This window comes from Rattus norvegicus, chromosome 2, assembly GCF_021556685.1.
Source record: "Rattus norvegicus strain SHRSP/BbbUtx chromosome 2, alternate assembly SHRSP_T2T, whole genome shotgun sequence".
Lineage (NCBI taxonomy): Eukaryota > Metazoa > Chordata > Mammalia > Rodentia > Muridae > Rattus > Rattus norvegicus.
Genome location: NC_141535.1, coordinates 29,940,000 through 29,958,967, shown reverse-complemented (window position 1 = coordinate 29,958,967; position 18,968 = coordinate 29,940,000). Strand labels below are relative to the sequence as shown.

Here is an 18,968-nt window from a genome sequence, read left to right as displayed (position 1 = left end):
ATGCGAGGGCCACTTTAGCCGTCCCTAAGAGTCTGTCTCTGCAGCATTGAAGACTTTCCTGTCACTGTGCAGTGATCGGTACCCATTCCCTGAACTGTGTTCTTTCCCAGACAGACTCTCTGCCTACTGATGACAGCTCCCAGTTCTCCTGTATGCCCAGCCCATGTTTCTATGACTTTGACCACTCAAGAATCATACAACAGGAGTCAAACAGTATTTGCCCAGTGTTTGGCCTATTGCAACATCTTCACAATTCATCCATGTTGAAGCATGTGCTGAAAGTTTACTTTTGAAGGCTGAATAATGCCCCACTGTAGGATATGCCATATTTTGCTAGCTTGTTCCTTTGTCAGTAAATATTTGGGCGTGTTGGGAACGTAAAAACTTGAGCTATGCCTCACTTCTTTAGAATATATACTTTATTCCCTGCTTATTCTAAGGGATTTTTAATCAATCAGAATTTTATGCAATGAATTTTGATTTATTTATCTCTGCTCCAACCCCTCCCATATCCAACTTCATGTACCTACTTGTCCAGCTTTGTGACTTTTTAACTAAACCCATCAAGTCTCCTATGTGCTGCTCATATATTCCTGGATCAGTGGTTTTTCTGCTGAAGTGTGGCAGAATTACCAAGGGCCACAGTCTTAAAACTAACCTTCTGTCACCTGGCAGTAACCAATTGCCAATTGCTACTCTAGCTCTTCAAGAAACAAGAAATTTCATTGCCCATCCATCCAAGAAATACGTACTATGTGTCTGCCTCGTGGTTGGAAGCACCATATAGACACACTGAACACGGTGAGGCTTTGAGGAAACAGAAATGGAATTGAGGTCTTCAGTGACTAATGGGCAGGGTTCTCTAGAAAAACAGAACACATACATGCACATGGGTACATGCACACACATGTACACACACACGCACCCACACACATTCACATATACAATCACACACACACATACATGATGTATAAAAAGTGTGATATAAAATTGGCATACACAGTGGGAGTGGAGTTAATGATGGCTTTTTTCACGTTGGAGTGGCAGACAGCCTGGGAGCCTCCCAGTCCTGGAAGCTGAGCGCTGCAACAGTCCAGGCCTGGCACTGAAGCCAGAAGCTCCCTGGAGAGTTGCTGGTATTGCATTCACATTAGAAAGCCCAAGAAGCTGGAGTCTGGCAAGTACAGACACAGTACAAGAGCTGTACTTGTTTGGAAAGAAGGGGAACAGGGATCCTGTCTCTGGGAGGTTTGATGGAAAGGAGGTTTGATTGAAAATATGTCATTGCCCCACAGGTCAGTCCAATCTGGAGATACCCCTATTTCACCAGTTCAGACAACCTCCTTAATTCAGTTGAGTGGCTGATGAGGGCCCATTGTCACAGTGCGTAGAAAGACAATGTCTTAGACAAGTGGGTAGCTAGCATTTGGAAATGTCTCTTTCATGGTTTGAATATGCTTGTTGTCTCAGTGAGGGGCACTATTAGGAGGTGTGGCCTTGTTGGAGTAGGTATGGAGGAAGTGTGCCACTGTGGTGGTGGGCTTTGAGACCCTCCTCTTAGCTGCCCAGGGACAATAGTCCTTTCCTGGCTGCAGTTGGATCAAGATACAGAACTCTCAGCTCCTTCTCTGGTGTCATGTTCCTCCCTTGATGATAATGGACTGAACCTCTGAACCTGTAAGCCAGCCCCAATTAAATGTTGACCTTATAAGAATTGCCCTGGTCATGGTGTCTGTTCACAGCAGTGGAAACCCTGACTAAGACACATGGGCTTCTTTCCTTGCTATGGTGATGGCTCTCTTACGATCATTTCTTGGGCTCTCTTGTCCCATCCCATACTCCTTCCTTCAGCTGTGCAGACTCCTTATCATCCCAGTCACCTTCCTCATGCAGCCTAACTCATGGCCATTCTGTGTGTCATCCCACGTCTTTCTCCTGATCCATCTGCTGCAAGTCTCTGAATCTGGCAGCTGAGGGAGGGCAGGATGATGGCTGGGAAGGCTACTGCAGAAGGTACCTGGTAGACCATGGTGGCTACACAGAGCCAGTTCTTTACTCTGCCAAGATGGAAAGCAGGGGTGGCCCCGATTTTTCAGATATTCAAACAGGCGAGTGGCAGGATGGGAGAAGAGCTGGCGCTCTTCTGGGGCCATTGCTACGGGCCTGCCAGAGTGCTTCTCCACTGCCACCTCTATGTGCTGCCCAGTCCCGGGTCTTCTCCATCTTGTAGATCAGTAGGAGAAGTAGAAAGGCTTACTGATCCCTTGGAGACAGGCCTAGGCTGTGTACATATTTCTGGGATGGATGGCTATACCAAACTCTTCTAACCACTGAACAAGGCTGCTTTCTCAATCCAGGTTGGGGCTCAGAGCAAGAACCCTGCTGATTCTGTGCAGGACTGGAAACAGTTAACTTCGGCAAGTACATTAGCTGCAATCCATTTCACAAGGCAAGGCAAGGCAAGGCAAGGAAAGGCAGAGTATTCCAGGCTTTAATGAGCAGCTCAGCCCATCAGGAGTTTGACCCTTAGTGACTCATGCTGCACTGCACAGATAGCCAATCCCATAGAGACTTAACTCACATGAGGAAACTTATTTCTCAGCAAAATAATGACACATCTGCCTAGCCAGATAAGAGCCCCACACTGATATCGGATAAGCCCTAAATAACTAGGGCCCAGTAACATTGACATGCTGTCTGAGTAGAACCCCCTACCCACAATGCCTTTGGGCAGGTGTTTTAGCTCGCTGTAGCTACACTAGAGTGTATCTAATAAACTCCAGTCCTGACTCTTTGTTTTGTTTTGTCTTGATTTCTTTGACTACCTACACGTCACTGGCCTGTCACCACAGTTCCCATACAGCAAAACCCACCCACAATGAGACAGGCTGGTGGGTCACGCCTAAGCACAATTAGATCTTGGTCAGGAGGACAATCACATTTAGTTTCTCTTTAACTAAATCAGAAGGGGAAGAAAAGCTGGACCGAGAGAAAGCAAAAGGAAATCTGAGTGTAGTGCAGTGCAGTACAGTGCAGTGTAGTGTAGTACGGTGCAGTGTAGTGTAGTGTGGTGCAGTGCAGTGTAGTGTAGTATAGTATGGTGCAGTGCGGTGTAGTGTAGTGCGGTGTAGTGTAGTGCGGTGTAGTGTAGTATGGTGTGGTGTAGTGCAGTGTAGTGTAGTATAGTGTAGTGCAGTGCAGTGTAGTGTAGTATAGTATAGTGTAGTATAGTGTAGTGCAGTGTAGTGTAGTATAGTGTAGTGCAGTATAGTGTAGTGCAGTGTAGTGTAGTATAGTGTAGTGTAGTATAGTGTAGTGCAGTGTGGTGTAGTGCAGTGTGGTGTGGTGTAGTGTAGTGCAGTATAGTGTAGTGCAGTGTAGTATAGTGTAGTGCAGTGTAGTGTAGTATAGTGTAGTGCAGTGTAGTATAGTGTAGTGCAGTGTAGTGTAGTATAGTGTAGTATAGTGTAGTGCAGTATAGTGTACTGCAGTGTAGTGTAGTATAGTGTAGTGCAGTATAGTGTACTGCAGTGTAGTGTAGTATAGTGTAGTGCAGTGTGGTATAGTGCAGTGCAGTGCGGTGTAGTGCAGTGCGGTGTAGTGCAGTGCGGTGTAGTGCAGTGCGGTGTAGTGCAGTGCGGTGTAGTGTAGTATGGTGTGGTGTAGTGCAGTGTAGTGTAGTATAGTGTAGTATAGTGTAGTGCAGTGTAGTGTAGTATAGTGTAGTGTAGTATAGTGTAGTGCAGTGTAGTGTAGTATAGTGTAGTGCAGTGTAGTATAGTGTAGTGCAGTGTAGTGTAGTGCAGTGTAGTATAGTGTAGTGCAGTGTAGTGTAGTGTAGTATAGTGTAGTGCAGTATAGTGTAGTATAGTGTAGTGCAGTGTAGTATAGTGTAGTGCAGTGTGGTGTAGTGCAGTGTGGTGTGGTGTAGTGTAGTGCAGTGTGGTGTAGTGCAGTGCGGTGTGGTGTAGTGTAGTGCAGTGCGGTGCAGTGCGGTGCAGTGCAGTGCGGTGTAGTGCAGTGTAGTGCGGTGCAGTGCAGTGCGGTGCAGTGCAGTGTAGTGCGGTGCAGTGCAGTGCGGTGTAGTGCAGTGTGGTGTAGTGCAGTGTGGTGTGGTGTAGGGCAGTGCAGTGCAGTATAGTGCAGTGCAGTGCAGTGCGGTGTAGTGCAATGTAGTGCGGTGCAGTGCAGTGCGGTGTAGTGCAGTGCGGTATAGTACAGTGCGGTGTAGTGCAGTGTGGTGTAGTGCAGTGTGGTGCAGTGTAGTGTAATCACGTTCAGGACACAATATGCTGCCATCAAAAAGGTCACCCTCTTTCTGACCAATACCGTTGGCAATCAGGAACGAGATCGCTCCAGCCTTCGCAGCTTTAAAAGGAGACAGGGGCCTGAAGAGATGGCTCAGGGGTGAAGAGCACTGGCTGCTCTTGCAGAGGATCTGGGTTCAGTTCCTGGCACCTGCATGGTGGTGTGTAAGCACCCATAACTACAGTTGCGGGGGTCTGAGTGCAGCAGGCATGCGTGTGGTACATACGTGCATGTAGGCATTCATAACACGGAATAAAATTACTTTTTTTTTTAATTAAGAGGCAGAGTTCTCACACAAAATGAGCCCCTGCAGAGCTTGCCTTTTTCTTCCTGGGTGTTTTCCTTCTCCACCCCCCTCCTGAGGCAAGGCCCATTCTCACAGTTGGTAACAGACTGTCAGGTTTCCATTGACTTCATCTCTAGTCTCCCTTTTCTTATGAGAGTTCCTCTGCCCCGTAGGACTCATTGCATCTATCCATAGATTATGGATCGTTCTCAGGTATTTGGCATCAATCTTTAGGTATTGCAATTAACCCTAAGAGAATAAACAAACCCCACCACCCTCCACCCTCCCTCCCACCCCCTACCCAGGGGACTCTAGCAGGAAACAGAAATGAAGTGGAAAGGAATTCTAATGTACAAATTTTACTTCCTGAATTCACTTTTGTGTCACCTACGCCCGCCCCTCCCCCCCAGGCCCCAAGCCAATGATACAAACACCCGCAAGAAAAGCAAGCCACTCTCATGGGCGGTTGCTGACCACTGTAACAGTGTGCAGAGGGATAGGGTTACATAAGCAGGACTGATGCTAAAAGAGGACTTTTAGAATAGCAGAGACTCAAAGGCGACCACTGCCAGGAACCACAGACCAGGGTCATTCTTCTCACGCTGGCTCCGCAGAACTACAAAAGAGGCCCCAGTTTTATGCCTCATTAGCTTTGAGAAGGGCCACTAACAAAGAAACTCACATGTCATTAATTCATTGGCCTGGACCTTAATGACCCAACTGGCCAGATAGTTTTGTCACACTCGGATCCGGAATGATGACATCTAAATGCAGAGTGAATGCACTGGACCCAGACATCAACTGCCCGCCCACTGCTGACCATGCTCACTGCAGGGGCGTCCATGGAGAATGCTTCTTCGTTTTGGCTGACTGCACTTGGCAAGTCACTGTTCAGAAGGAGGTTGCCAAAAGAGAAAAAGAAAAAGGCAGTGGTACAAAGCCGCCACTGCCCTGGATGGCTGAGAACCACAGGGCCACAGGAGGCTGAAGCCCTAGGCACTCTGAGCAAAGCATTTGTCCTGGGTTAGACCCAGCCACCAGGAAGGGATGGCTGGCAGACAACCCGTGCAGTGGCTGGGTGTCTCTCAGTTCAGCCCCTCACAGGGAAACTGGAAGGTGGGGAGCCAATGAACAAAACAGGAGGATCAAAAGCTGCTCCTCTTGGAGGGTCTAGAGGATGTATGAGAGCTGCTGGCTGGGCCCAGCATCTCCAGGGTTCTCACACGGCCCCCTGGGCGGCTGGTGGGCGGGCGGTCTCAGAAGCAGTGCTTCTAAGTTCCCAGATAGTAATGAAGCAATTGACGTAGGGACACACAGGAACACTGCTAACCAACAAAACTATCATATGTTTCTCGGGCTGCTTATTTGCTTTACCATTCTAATTAATTATCTAGTTAATGAACTAACTTACTTATACAGTTTAATATACTCTAGGCTAGCCTACTCAGCTACAGATTATCTTGAACTGGTCATCTTCCAAGTTCTATATGCTAGGATTGCATGCGTGCACCATATAGGCTGCCTGGTTTTTGATACCCCCACATCCCTAATATTTTCCTAAAGCATAATGGCCTGTTTCCTAGTAAACCCAAATTTTGGGGAAATTTATTAGTTTTAAAATCTTATACATTTTTTTTGACAGTTTCTGTGTAGCCCTGGATGTCCTGGAACTCACTCTGTAGACCAGGCTGGCCTCAAACACAGAGACACAGAGATCCACTTGCCTCTGCTTCCCAAGTGATTAAAGGCGTGCACCACCAGACCCAGCAGAACCCTCACACATTTGTGTCTAAGATTGTACATTTTCTAAAAGTCCAGACTGCTTGGTAGAGGTCCAGCCTTTCCCTTCTGACCGCCTTAGGCTCTGTCTGCTCAGCCTCTTAACACTGCTTTCTGGCATTTTACAGAACCTAGCTTCCCTCTGCTCTTCTCCATTTTCTATATTTTCTCACTACGTGTTCAGCAGAACAAGTTTCAAACATATTAAGGAGTGGCCTGCTTCTATCAAATGTTAGCTAGCTTCCCCACCTTCGGAAAGAGTAAATACACACCTAACCCTATCCCCCCAGAAATCCACACAGAGCTCACAATTCCTGGCTATTAGGACAGGACAGCTGCATTCAGTTCCAGCTTAATCTTGTTTTTCCTCTTATCTTTTAGGTTTCAGACTTTAGACCCTGCAAGGAAAATTACCAGCCTACAGGAATGCATATCCAATGGCATGCAAAGCAATGCAGAACACTGCCAGACATTTGTCTCCAGACAGCTCAGGCCAAGTCTGTAAGCCCCACTAAAACTGATGATACCTGTTCTGCCTCCCCACACGAGGGCAAGCCGTGGATCCTTCCTTCCTTCTTCCTCCCTCCTCCTCTTCTTCTTCCTCTTCCTCTTCCTACAGGAGTATTCTGGATCTATGTAGCCCAAGCTGGTCATGAATTCTCCTGCCTCAGCCTCCCCCATCTTGGAATTCCAGGTGAGGGTAACGTGTATGGCTCAGATTCTCTTATTTTCGTCTCCAGCCACATTCAGCACCTGACACTGACATGGTACGGAGGGCAGCCCTTACTCAGAAGTTATCCAAAGGTGATTCCGGCTTTAACTTGCTTCTTGTTGGTTCCATGGTCCTTTGCCATCTCAATATTCTCCAGGTCTCAATAGACTATGTATTTTGGAAATGACAGATATGACACACAGAAATTATATTATTATTATATTCAAATCAACAGCATAGGGCTTGGTGTCTGCTGTATGCCAGGCAACACCACACACACACACACACACACACACACACACACACACACACACACAGTCTATACACATGGGAACATGAAATCTTTGCAAACAGTCCATGAAGAAGTGACCCTTAGCTGTAGGGTCACTTCAGAGACCAGGACAAGCCACAACCTAAGGCCAGGCAACCTAAGCAAGGATGCAAGCATTGGAAGTCGCAGCACCAAGAAACAAGCGGTCAGAGAGCCTCCTCGCTGCAGGGGCTGTGTTTGTCTCTAATCCAAGTGCACTGTGGCCTGAGATCACCCTCTGTATTCCTGCCATCATTAAACTCGTGTCATCTACAAAGCAAAACTGTAGCCATACTCGATTCAAAACACTGTATCTGTAAAGCTTTGCCATCAAATTACCACCACCAGCAGCAACAAACTTTTTTAACTTGCTATCCCAAGGGAGGAATTCCTACTCTTCTGAAAGTCTTCTCCTTCCACTGGCTCCTTGTCATTCACATTGAAATAGCCATAAAAGGACATTCCTCCGGCTTCCTCTCACCCTGGAAGCAGCCATCAGTCCTGGCCACCACCTCTCTCAAACTCTGTGCTTGATCCACTTTTTCCCACCTCCCAATGCCCACTCCCTCCTCTTCACACCTCATCCTGTTGCAGGTGGAAAAGCACCCAGGGCAGCTCTATTGGCCACAGGGGATACTTCTCCCAGGGAGCCTCAAGATCTCTTAGACTCAACAGAACCCAATGTGTTCTTCCTTTCTACTGCTCCAACTCCAGTGCTCCCTGTTTCTAGGAATAGCGGCACCCAAACGTATGGAACCTTTCTGCACTCACGTCCTCTGCAAATGACTTCTACGGCATGCCTCCAGTCCACGCCCCTAACCATCTCCACTGCACACTCTACGCCATTCTCTGGGCAGCAGCCAGGGTGAGTGCTTATTGTTTGGGCTCAAGAGATTCTCTCCTACATCAGGCTCCCAAGCAACTAGGCCTGGGAGCCTCGTGCACCTGCACCTGGCTACTTTTACTTTTAATCACAACCATAAGAGGATACTCGCAGGTGTGAGGTTGTTTCAAAGACCCGCCCACGTTGTCACTGGCCCCACCTCCCACCATTCCCCAGTCACACCTTCTCCATTGTCCTCTCAGGCTCGGTGGGTGGGACTCCCCTAACCCTGACCACTCCTGTTGTCCTCTGCCTTACCACACGCTGGTTTCTTTACTCCCTCAGTTTAAACTGTCCCCACTAATCCTTAGTTCACCTTCTGTTCTCTAGTAAGGGGCTTGCACCCCATAAAGGTGAGCTTCAGCCCATCTGTGCCCTGCAGCAAGGGCCCAGCTCACTGTAATCACGTAACACATTGATTTGTCCAGCTGACTTTTGGACCCTGGGTTGCTCAACTGTATTGTCTCCAGGTGGTGTTCCTGCTGCACAATTCTAAGGAAAATCTCTGAAGGTTATTCAGCTGAACTCACACTATGTAGTGCTAATGATAAGCCCCAGGGAACCAGGTCATTCCCATCACGCATTTCTCCTCAGGTCAGGGCAGAGAAGGCAGTGTCATACACAGCCTCCCCAGCTCCTTCTTCGAGGCGTTTACTCGGCCACTATTTTCAGCTGGCCTTACCCGCAAATGCATATGCAGCGCACGTTCAGTATTTAGCAAACGGCTCTAAAAGGAAAGAGTATGCACACCTTCCCAAGAGTTCTTCTTCCTGTCTTTCCGGTGCCACACACCTCTGTCCATCTCTCTAACACCAGTAAAAGATAATTCAGTAACACTCAAGCCCAGCCTTTCTCATAGATCTGAATACTTAGTGCAACACAGACAGTTCTCCTCAATAACTCACTTTTAAAGATCTTACTTCTTCCAAGCACTATTAACGAAAGCTGTCAAAACAGACTATTAGTTTCTAGATTTAGGCTTAATAAATAACAAGGGCATGTTTTACGGGTATAAGATTTTTAAAAGGCGATTTCTCTGCCTCAGTCACACAAGAGACTCAGTATTGTTCCAGCTCTTTTACTCTTCGTGTTTATTGCTCTTAAGTTTTAAAGGTTAAAAAAAGGTGTGGGTTATGGGCCCCCAAACTGGTATCACCCCCTCCACTTGCCCAGCACTGGAACAACACTCAGGATTTCCAACCCCTACCTGGAAGTTTGGCGCTTTCATTCTCACACCACGCTCACCTTGGAGGCACGCCCACGTGCGTAAGGGGTCTCTGCGGTCCCTTCCCTTAAGCTGGGGTTCCCCAGAGATTCTCAGTCTTCAGGGGAGACGCCGCCACTTCACTGCGGGGGACGGTTTCTGGCGGGCTCTGCCGCAGGAAAACTTGACCTTAAAACGCAAGAAGCTTGTCCCTGCAGAAGCCACGAGCTGGGACACGCGACCTGAAACTTGATTCTCCCAGAACCTCTGTCTTCGACACTCTTTGGAGAAATCCCGCGTGGAGCCGAAGCCGGGGAGGCCTCCCACGCGGGACCTGGGAACTTCGCGGGATCCCACTCACGACTCGGCTACTGCGTGGAGCTGCGAAGCGGCGGCATCTGCCGGGCGCTCACTGCGGTCGCCCCGCTGTCCTCTCCACCTCCCTGGGACCCGTGGGCTCCGCCGCTAAGAAGCCTAGATCCAATTAGTTCCGGATCGCGCCGCCCCCGCCCCATAGCTACAGAGACACGGAGTTCAAGTTTCCACCGAGGGAAAGCGACAGTAGCGGGCAGGAGAGGAGTCGCACGCGGCCGCCCAGCGCCCCTCGGTTGCCTACGTGGCTAAGCGGACCTACCGGGGAACTGGGAGCCCCGGGCCGGAGGTCCCCGCCGTTGCGCCACCCTGGTGCTCCCAGGCTCCACGGCCACACGCACTGCCCCGAAGTCGCTCTTTCCCGGCCAGAAGTGAGACAGCGCCGAGGCCCCCCGGTGACGCCGGAGAATGAAGGGGAGCGCCACCGTGCTCCCGCAGGGGGTCCCCGCACCTCGCTGGGGACCGAAGTTTCGTGGCGCGCACGCCGGCAGGTCGCGCAGCTCTCCGGTCCGGCTACCGGCTTCTCTGCAGCTGCCCCGCCCGCAAGACACAACCAGGCATCGAAGGGAAAGGATTGCTAAGTGATTTGCCCAAAGTCCCCGAGAGGGCGGTGACAAAGCAACTCACGTCTGCTATTCCGGGCTGTCCGCCCCCCCCCCCCACCCCCCCCCCCCCCCCCCACGCCCGGCTTGCGGGCAGCAGGACTCACTGTTGGTCGGATGCAGCGGGCTCTCCAGGGTGAGGCCAGCATCAGCCTGCGCTGCCTGGCGAGGCGTTATCAGCGGCGTGGGAAGGTGGAGTGTTGAGACTAATTAGGGTACAAAGTTGCGTTTTAATCAGTGCCTATATGCGGAATGCGCTTCCTTTTTCCCCTTCGGCGCGGGTGAGGATGGCAGGGGGTGATGCTGCATCCGGCCGGCCGGGCTGGAATTCTCAGAAAGACTGCTGGAAAAAAGGCACCCGCCCAGTGGACAGCATCTGACTCCTGGGGTACTTGTCAAGGGGCCTCGTGTTTGCGCATGTTGTAAAGCAAGCACTGTAAGTGTCTAAGAATTTCACCTCGAAGGGTCTTCCCAGGGGGTGGGAGTGGGAGACTTCCTGGGATCTGCCTGCAGGACAAGAGTAGCACTAAGCAAGTCCCTCGCAGTTGGCTTGTTTACTTACTCTGTTCCATCTTTTAAAACGGACTGAAAGGCTGCAGCAGGCTTGGCGAGCTAGTGAGGAGCTGGGTAGGACCCAGAATCCGGATTCAGTCAATTCCAGGGTCTGACCATCTCAGCAGGGAGCCCGTTTCCCTACATTGGCTTTAAAAAACGTCCAGTGTGCACGTGTTTTCATGCCCATTTTACAAACTTATTGAGAGGCAAATGGGGGCTGGCTTTGCCATCTCCAGGGACCTCTATTCTCTGGAAATGTCATTACATTAGCTCCATAATTCTCCTTTCCAAGTTAGCATCATATATGCATGAGATCTAGAGGGAAAAAAATGCTTCAAATCATCCTCCATGCTGTGCGCTGTTCTAAGGATTAATGCAGTTTAAATAGATCTCTACAGCCTTATGAAGGGGAAGGTCTCTTTTTCTGATTTTTCGACTAAGAAGTAGGAATCAGTAATTGGGGTGTGTGTGTGGGGGGGTGCGTTGTCGGGAAGGGGAAAGCCAGAATGTAGACTTTGTGGTCTGTCGTGTGTGCCTTTCACCACAGAAGAACCTAGGCCAGTCTGGAGTTCATAGGAACCAGCAGCCATCACAAGCCCCAGCTCAAGTCAAGGAGCCTCCAGTTGGTGGCTGGTGGACTAGGAAACACCCACATGTTCCCTCCCACATGTCTGTTTTATTATTTTGAACATGTCCATTCCCTCAATTGAGGCTCCTTCTTTGTAGGACTGTCAAATTGATAACCACAATTAGCCATCACACCTTTAGAAGACATCTTCAACCTCATATTCTTGGATCGTTATTACCTCTACCCAGATTATGCCCAGTGTTATCTTTCTCGCCATCAGTGGACGTCAATGACTGTCCTTGTTCTCTCAAAGCCATGCGGTTTCTCCAGATCTTCTGAAAGTAAATTGCTCAAGGCTAGATTGTGACCCTCCAAGGACATCCCTTCAGTATCTCATATGCAGCATCCCTACAATGAGGAACCTTAACAATCCACAAGTGTTTTATAGGCAGGGGTGTGACTCCTCTGAAGGTTCTAGGTAGAGAGTCCTCTGCCTCCTCCTGGTGGCCAGCAATCCTTGCTGGTGCTTGGATTGGAGCTCTATCACTCCTACGGTGCCCCCACTGTACTCTGGCCTTCTGTCCTGCTTCTTCTTCTGTTTCCAGATTCCTCCTTGCTTTAAGGGTAGCAGGCACTGGATTTAGAGCCCACTCTAATCCAATATGACCCCATGTTAACTGGATTGTATCTGTGCATGCTCTCTTTCCAGGTGATGGTCCACTTACAAGGTTCAAGTGGCCTTGAAGTTGGGGAAAATACTAACCTGGTACAGTTCACAAAAGTCAGTTAATAATATACTGCGTGAGCTGAGGATGCAAAGAGGTATAAACTGAGGTGCCTGCTGCCTTCAAAGAAACTCTGGCTACAAATGAAGGCCTGTGTTAAACTGGGGCCAAATGACCATCCATGGGCCAAATAACAGCGGTGGGAGAGTGGCTAGGATACCACTAGGGGGTTTAATCCTAAAGCAGTACTGGTCCAACCATTTCCTTGAAGGAAAGAAGCAATAGTTAAGGGGGTCAAGAATATTGGTGTTTGTAAAACTTGGTATGATGTGTCAGGAGGGGTGCCTTAGCGGCCTTGTGCTGAGGCACCCCCACCCCCACCAGCCATATGATGGGTGTAGTATAAAATGAAATTTATTTGGGGCATGAGAAGGGGGTTGAGAAGGGAATAGAGACAGAGAAAGAGAGGGGACACAGAAGGACACAGAGAGAGGGGTCAGAGAGCAAGGGAGAGGCCAAACTGGCTTTTTATAGCAAGCTAGGCTCTCATACTTGGCTGTTACTAGGTAACTATTGGGCGGAGCCTAGAAGAACCACTAACATGCTAACGTATATGCCTGTCAGCATTCCACACCTGAAGTGTCCCCAGAAGGCAGAGGCTGATGGAATGCAAATATTTACCATACCACATGTAAGAACACCATGAATTAATTACTCACTGCCACAATAGCATATCATAACATTTAGTGTCAGATTCAAAGGAACCTCCAGTTTACCATACTCCAAAAGGCAGTTGAAATATCCAGAAATGAACTCAACTTGGACTAATAGGATTTCTGGTGGTTGTGAAGCCAGCTCTTGCCTACCAAAGGGAGTCATTTCCTTTTCCTCCAGCAAAAGGGACATGTGGCTCTCCAATTAGCATACAGCTGAGGTGCCTACCAGCTATCAAGGCCCACGCTAGCCCCCAGGCTTCCCAGACTTTATGCACAAGTACTTGTTCTACTTTTCTTCCTTGTTTTAATTTATTCCTCTCTCATATAATACATTCGGACCATAGAGTCCCCCTCCCTTCAACCACACCCAACCTCTTCTCTCCCTTAGATCCATTCTTCCTCCAATTCCCTTCAGAAAAAAGCAGGCCTTCCAGGGATCTCAACTGAACATGGCATACTTATGCATTTGAAAGTTCCCTTCCAGCTCAGAGGTTTCTCTCCCACTGCTACTCACCCCACAACAACCCTTGCTCCCCTCAGTTTGCTGTTTTCAGCTCCTGACTTTTTCACTTTGTTCTCTAGTCCCTATCTCTGGTGATTGTCCCTTCACTCTCATACACATAGCCCTGGCCTTGCCCAATCACCTTGTTCTCTCTCTGCTCTAGATGCTTCCAGATGTCTCCAACTGTTTTCTCTTATTTATAATAAAACCCCTAACCATATCAAGGAGTGGTCATGTCAGCATTTTTTTTAACTGCACCTCCTTGCATACATTAAGCACACACTTTACCCTTTGAGCTGACAGTGCAGCTCAGTGGTGAGACTCACAAGGCCCTGGGTTCAATCGCTAGAATGGGGGGAAAAGTACCCTCACTACTTAGATCTTTCAGACTATATCTTTCAGGACTATGTCCTGAGTATTAAAAGAGAGGGGAATACCATGCCTAATGATCAAGCACCCTGAAGCTTAAAGGAGTTTCCTACCTTGGTTAAATCACAGATCAGTCATAGAGTTAGTATGTTACACCACTCTGGAGGATGTTTGCTCATGAATGCTGCCATGCCTCCCTGCCCACACAGAATGATGTTGCTTTTCCACCACTGCACTGCTCTCCCTCTGAGGAAAGCACCTGAGGAAAACACAGCCTCCTTAAAGTGGTACTAGTTCCAGCTGAGAAATGAATGGGCCTTCCTAGATGTCTGAATAGGCTTCACCTGAGTGTATTGGAGACTCTCCATTGGCCTTCTGAGACTTGATAGGATCCTTCTGCAGAATTTAGTTACCTTAAGGAAATAGGGCTGAAGGCACATGGGTTAGAATGTGAGCACAAAGGATAATAAGTACCTTTCAGTAGTTCCATGTGACCGTCCTGAATCTCCAGAGCACTGTTAGAGAATCGCCATGTCTTGTAATCAAGGGTCCCAAGGATCAAAGGAGTCAGCTGACTAGCCCTGCTTGAATACCAGATCCTCAGATCAGAGCAGGTAGAAAACGTACTGGTCTGGACAATCTGTGTTCAGGACCCTCCACCGGCCAGGATGGTAACCCCCCATCCCCCAGAACCAGTGTTCACATCTCAGTGTCTAACCTAACCGAGGTGAAGCAGCACTTACACAAACAGATCTTGGCAAATTCTAAAGATTTTGTGGGGTGAAAATCTACAACTATGACAAGCAGCTACAGATAAACAGCAAGTCTAGCCTTAGGTCGAGGGTCTCACATGTTTTTATGTTTGCCTGGATTTTTCTTTATTTATTGAACTGAGCAACAAGCTGATGGAACATTTTATCAAAGAAACAGACAGAGCAGGGGAATCTAAGTCCCTTCTGGGGAAGTGTAGAAAAATAAGGGTAGGGGCGACTCTAGTGGGGATGATAGGCCTTGCCCTGTATATGGATGGAGGGACTCCATACAAACTATTCTACTTGGCTTCTAAAGGGCAAGGACTCCGTGTGGCGAGGGGTTCTCTGGATTTGCATTGTTGAGAACTTATCTTTAGTGGCATAGAGATGGCGTCTTGGAAATTTGGTCAATATTTTCTTCAACTATTTCATCACTAGTATATTTCTTTTGAGGTCACACACATGCACACACACACACACATGCACACACACACACAGAGGGGGGGATATTTTGGTTTGTTCTGTTGGCTCATTTCACAACAGTTACTGTGTTGGTCGAAGTGGACAGGGAAGCTCTGCTGTCCGATGGTAGGAGACTGGCTAGGCTCAACCACTAGCCTTACCACTTAACTTGCCCTATCACTTCCCTGCCTTCAGCTTTTAAGGACATGACCCAACTTCATATCTCAGACAAACAGTCAAGATGTCATGGAACTTTAAGGTATTCTGTGCTGAAAACACAAATATCAACTGCTTTTGCCACTTACAAATACTTTATTGACATTATAGCATCTTAAGTGTGCACCTGCTGGTCTTCCTTAAAACTCCTGGGAGGGCTGGGCTTACAGCTCAGTTGTTGGTAGGAGTGTTTACTGGCACCCACCTCAACACCACATACATGGGGGTGCTGTGGTACTGTGTAATGTCAGTACTTGGGGGGTGGAAGAAGTAGGATCAGATATTCAAAGTCATGGTGATTTCAAGGTCAACCTATCCCAAAAGCAAAATGAGAATCTCTTGGTAAAGTAGTAATAAATGGAAGAATATAAACTTACAGCTATGTCTAAGGAATTTAGTAGTTAACCACAATCGCTGTACTTGTGGATTGAATGAAGTCAGGCAAGTTGACTTGGCATGGCCTCCAATTCTGATCTTTAGGTGGTAAAAGATTTAAGATTTGAGAACACTATGGCTTCAGCTGGATGAAATCAGAGTTCTTGGCTTTTACATGCACTATGTAAACAGAAAAAAACAAAGCAACAACAACAGCAAAACCATGAGCAGAATCAAGCAAACAAACAAACAAACAAAAAAAACCCATATGTTGTTAGCTAAGTGCCATTAGCTCACAATAGATAAGAAATCCGAAGTCCCTTGCAAACCAGGGCCTATGGGTTCATGCAATCATTCAAAGCAGCAAGATAGTTCTCCTATCAAAAATCATCTCAGTCATGGTTAGAGCCTTCCAAGACAGAAAAATAAAGAGACTCGATAGTAGACACCAATGTGTTTCTGTTAGAGCTGGCATCTGGGCTGTTGCATTTCCTTGGCTACCAGAGAGAATCCGTTTGCCCTACCACAGTGAGCAAATTGACTTTAAAATGTGTAGGTAGCAGGAGCCTGAGTCACCATCATGAGGCTGACACCGTTCAATATCTTAATATACATTTTGAACTAGGTAACAGGCTGAGAGAGAAAAAACATACAGTACCCAATCTGAGTTCCAAAGCTAGACTCCCAGTTTTGATATTTCTACCACTTGGCAGCTGCTCTGTAACTCTGGGCTAAGTTACCTCAGCCTTTCCTCAGATCACTCATCTTAAAGTGAGTAATAGCTTTTAGTACATCTAGTGTGGTGAGGGTTACATGTGTTAACACATCAGAAGTGCTTGTGATAACAACTGGAATGCATTAATAAAGATATTAGTTCATATTCTAGCCCCTTACACAGACCACTGACTGCACTTCCTTCCCTTCCCTTCTTCCTTCCTCTTCCTTTCCTGACTGGCCCTGTGGGTGATTTCTGCAGCTGACTGTTCTCCTACATGTGGGCATGTGTTTCTTTCAGCAAATCAAGGTAATGAATGCCACTTCTCCAGAGTGACCTACTTAGGTGATTCACCATGCCCAAGGAAAACACAACTTTTTTTTAAGCAATTAAAAAATTATTTAAGTGTAAGAGGATTGCCTACCCCCATGCAGTGGTGGGCGTCTGTTGAAGAAACCCAGAGACCCTCCAGGGGCGGGCAGAAGACACCCAGAAGCACCATGTGGTGGAAAGAAGGGAGAGGGAGAAGCAGAACCTTCGTGTTACCTCTCTAAGAGAGGACCCCCTGCCAGGGAAACCACTACCATGGACATGCATGTGTTGGAGAGCTGGGAGAGAAGTGGAATGGTTTGAGCACTGAATATAGCCTGATGTGAGTAGCCTAGGTTGCCTGAGGCCATGAGGAGGTACCCACCCTTATTGCTACTGAGGGCCATGATTGGGCACATATCCTGGCAGCAGGAGGGGTTTGTGTTGATTTCCATGGCCCATGTTACTACCAAAGGCCATGCAGATATCTCCAGTCTGGACCATGTTGATGCCTGAGAACTATGAAGAGCTGACCCTGACCCTTGCCTGGGCAGCATGGGAGAGCTGGCCCCAAGGGTGTGAGAGTAGAAGAGCTTGCCCCTTTCCTCAATGGCTACAGCACTTAGGAGAGTGGGCCTGACACCTCACCTGGGGCAGCATAGTAGAGCTGGCCTTGAAGGTTCAGAACAGTGCTGGAGAAAGGACCCTGGTAGCAGGGGTACTTGCCTGCTACCACAAAACAGAGCTGTCCCCACCACTTACCTGGGCAAAGCAGGCCCTTGGGGTTCAGGCACAGAAAGAGCTGGTGGGTTGAAAACTACAGCCCCTACCCGGGCTCAGATCCAGGGCCTTAGGTTGGCCTACTAACATGTATGCCATCTGTGAACTGCTGGAGCATGCAAAGGGGCCAGTCCTACAAACCAAAGCTGCAGGATCTCCATGACAAAGGGCAACAACAGGACATCTTAGAAGAGCCCCAGTGACAACCCAGTATTGATGGTGTAGCAGAGGCCAGGGTCCTCGAACCAGACCAATGACTCACTGCCATCAACATTTGCAAGTGAGACTGGACAAATGGGTGTATTGTGTGACACACCACGAGACACCACAGCTTCCACAGTGTTTTTTTTTTAACTGTTGTAGTTTTTAGTTTTTGTTTTCTTTTGAGTGCAAAGTTGTAATGACAGATAGTAGATATGAAGAGGGGGGAAGATGAGTGGGATTGAGGTACATGATATGAAATTCACAAAGAATCAAAACCTTTTAAAATGTGTTTATGCGTGTTTGAGAGAATGACTCGTGGTACCCTACTCTCCAGGCCAAGCCTGTAACTCAGGTTGCCAGGCTTGCTGACAAGCATGTTTCCCTGCTGAGCCATCTTTCCAGACTGTTACACAACTTTCTTGTGAATGAAGTGTTTAGGAAAGCTACTGTCCCAAGGAAGTGCATCAGAAGAAAACTGTCTCATTTCTAATGATATTCTTCAGACTGAAACAGCAAAATCCCTGTGGGGCTTGGAGAAGAAACAATGGTGGCATTGCTCAACTGAAGCATAGCCATTCCTATGTTCCTACGTCGTGGCTTGTCAGAGTGACACTTCGCCGTCTTCACTGAGGTGTCCTGTCACTGACCTCAAAGCACAGTATGTAACTGACAGGGCAGGCTTAGGCACCTGCTGTACCTGAGCTATTTAGGAAACACTAACTATACAGCCACGACTGAATTCTTAACCAGGCTTTTAAAATGCTTCAGGGAGACAAACTATGGAAACTTAAATTAGGAACAGCAGGCACCAAATATTAAGGGCCTGAATTGAGAGGTCATGGCGAGGCAACATAGGAAGTCACATATGAGGGTGGCCTCATATATAACTGTATGATAAACTGTATGAGAACTGTAAATGGACAGGGAAGAGAGGTGAAGGGAGTGAAGGAAGCCGAGTGAAGCTTTGAGGAAATGTGTGCTGTTGATATGGGTGTGGCCATGAACTGTGGAAGAATGACAAACTTCCCTGCCGCCTGGGGGCGAGGAAATGGCAGAGACTGTGTAGCACACTGGGCATAGCTTGAGCATATATCACCCTAAAGACCCTCTCCCACAGTGACATGCTTCTTCCAACAAGGTCCCACCTCCCAGTAGTGCCACTCCTTATGGGCTGGGCATTCAATACATGAATCTATGGAGGCCATGCTTACTCAAACCAGCACAATACCAAGAAACCCCTCCTCCTTGTCTGGCCCTGCAATAA

General features: G+C 48.0%; 1 protein-coding gene across 1 annotated transcript in view; it reads right to left on the bottom strand.

Annotated features, from left to right (window-relative positions):
* The window catches only part of Gcnt4 (glucosaminyl (N-acetyl) transferase 4), a 30,016-nt gene extending 19,635 nt beyond the window's left edge, over nt 1-10,381 (bottom strand). Inside the window, 1 exon segment of the mRNA NM_001399789.1 lies at nt 9,524-10,381. The gene's annotated coding sequence lies outside the window, so the exon portion shown is untranslated.
* Between the last annotated feature and the right edge of the window lie 8,587 nt (nt 10,382-18,968).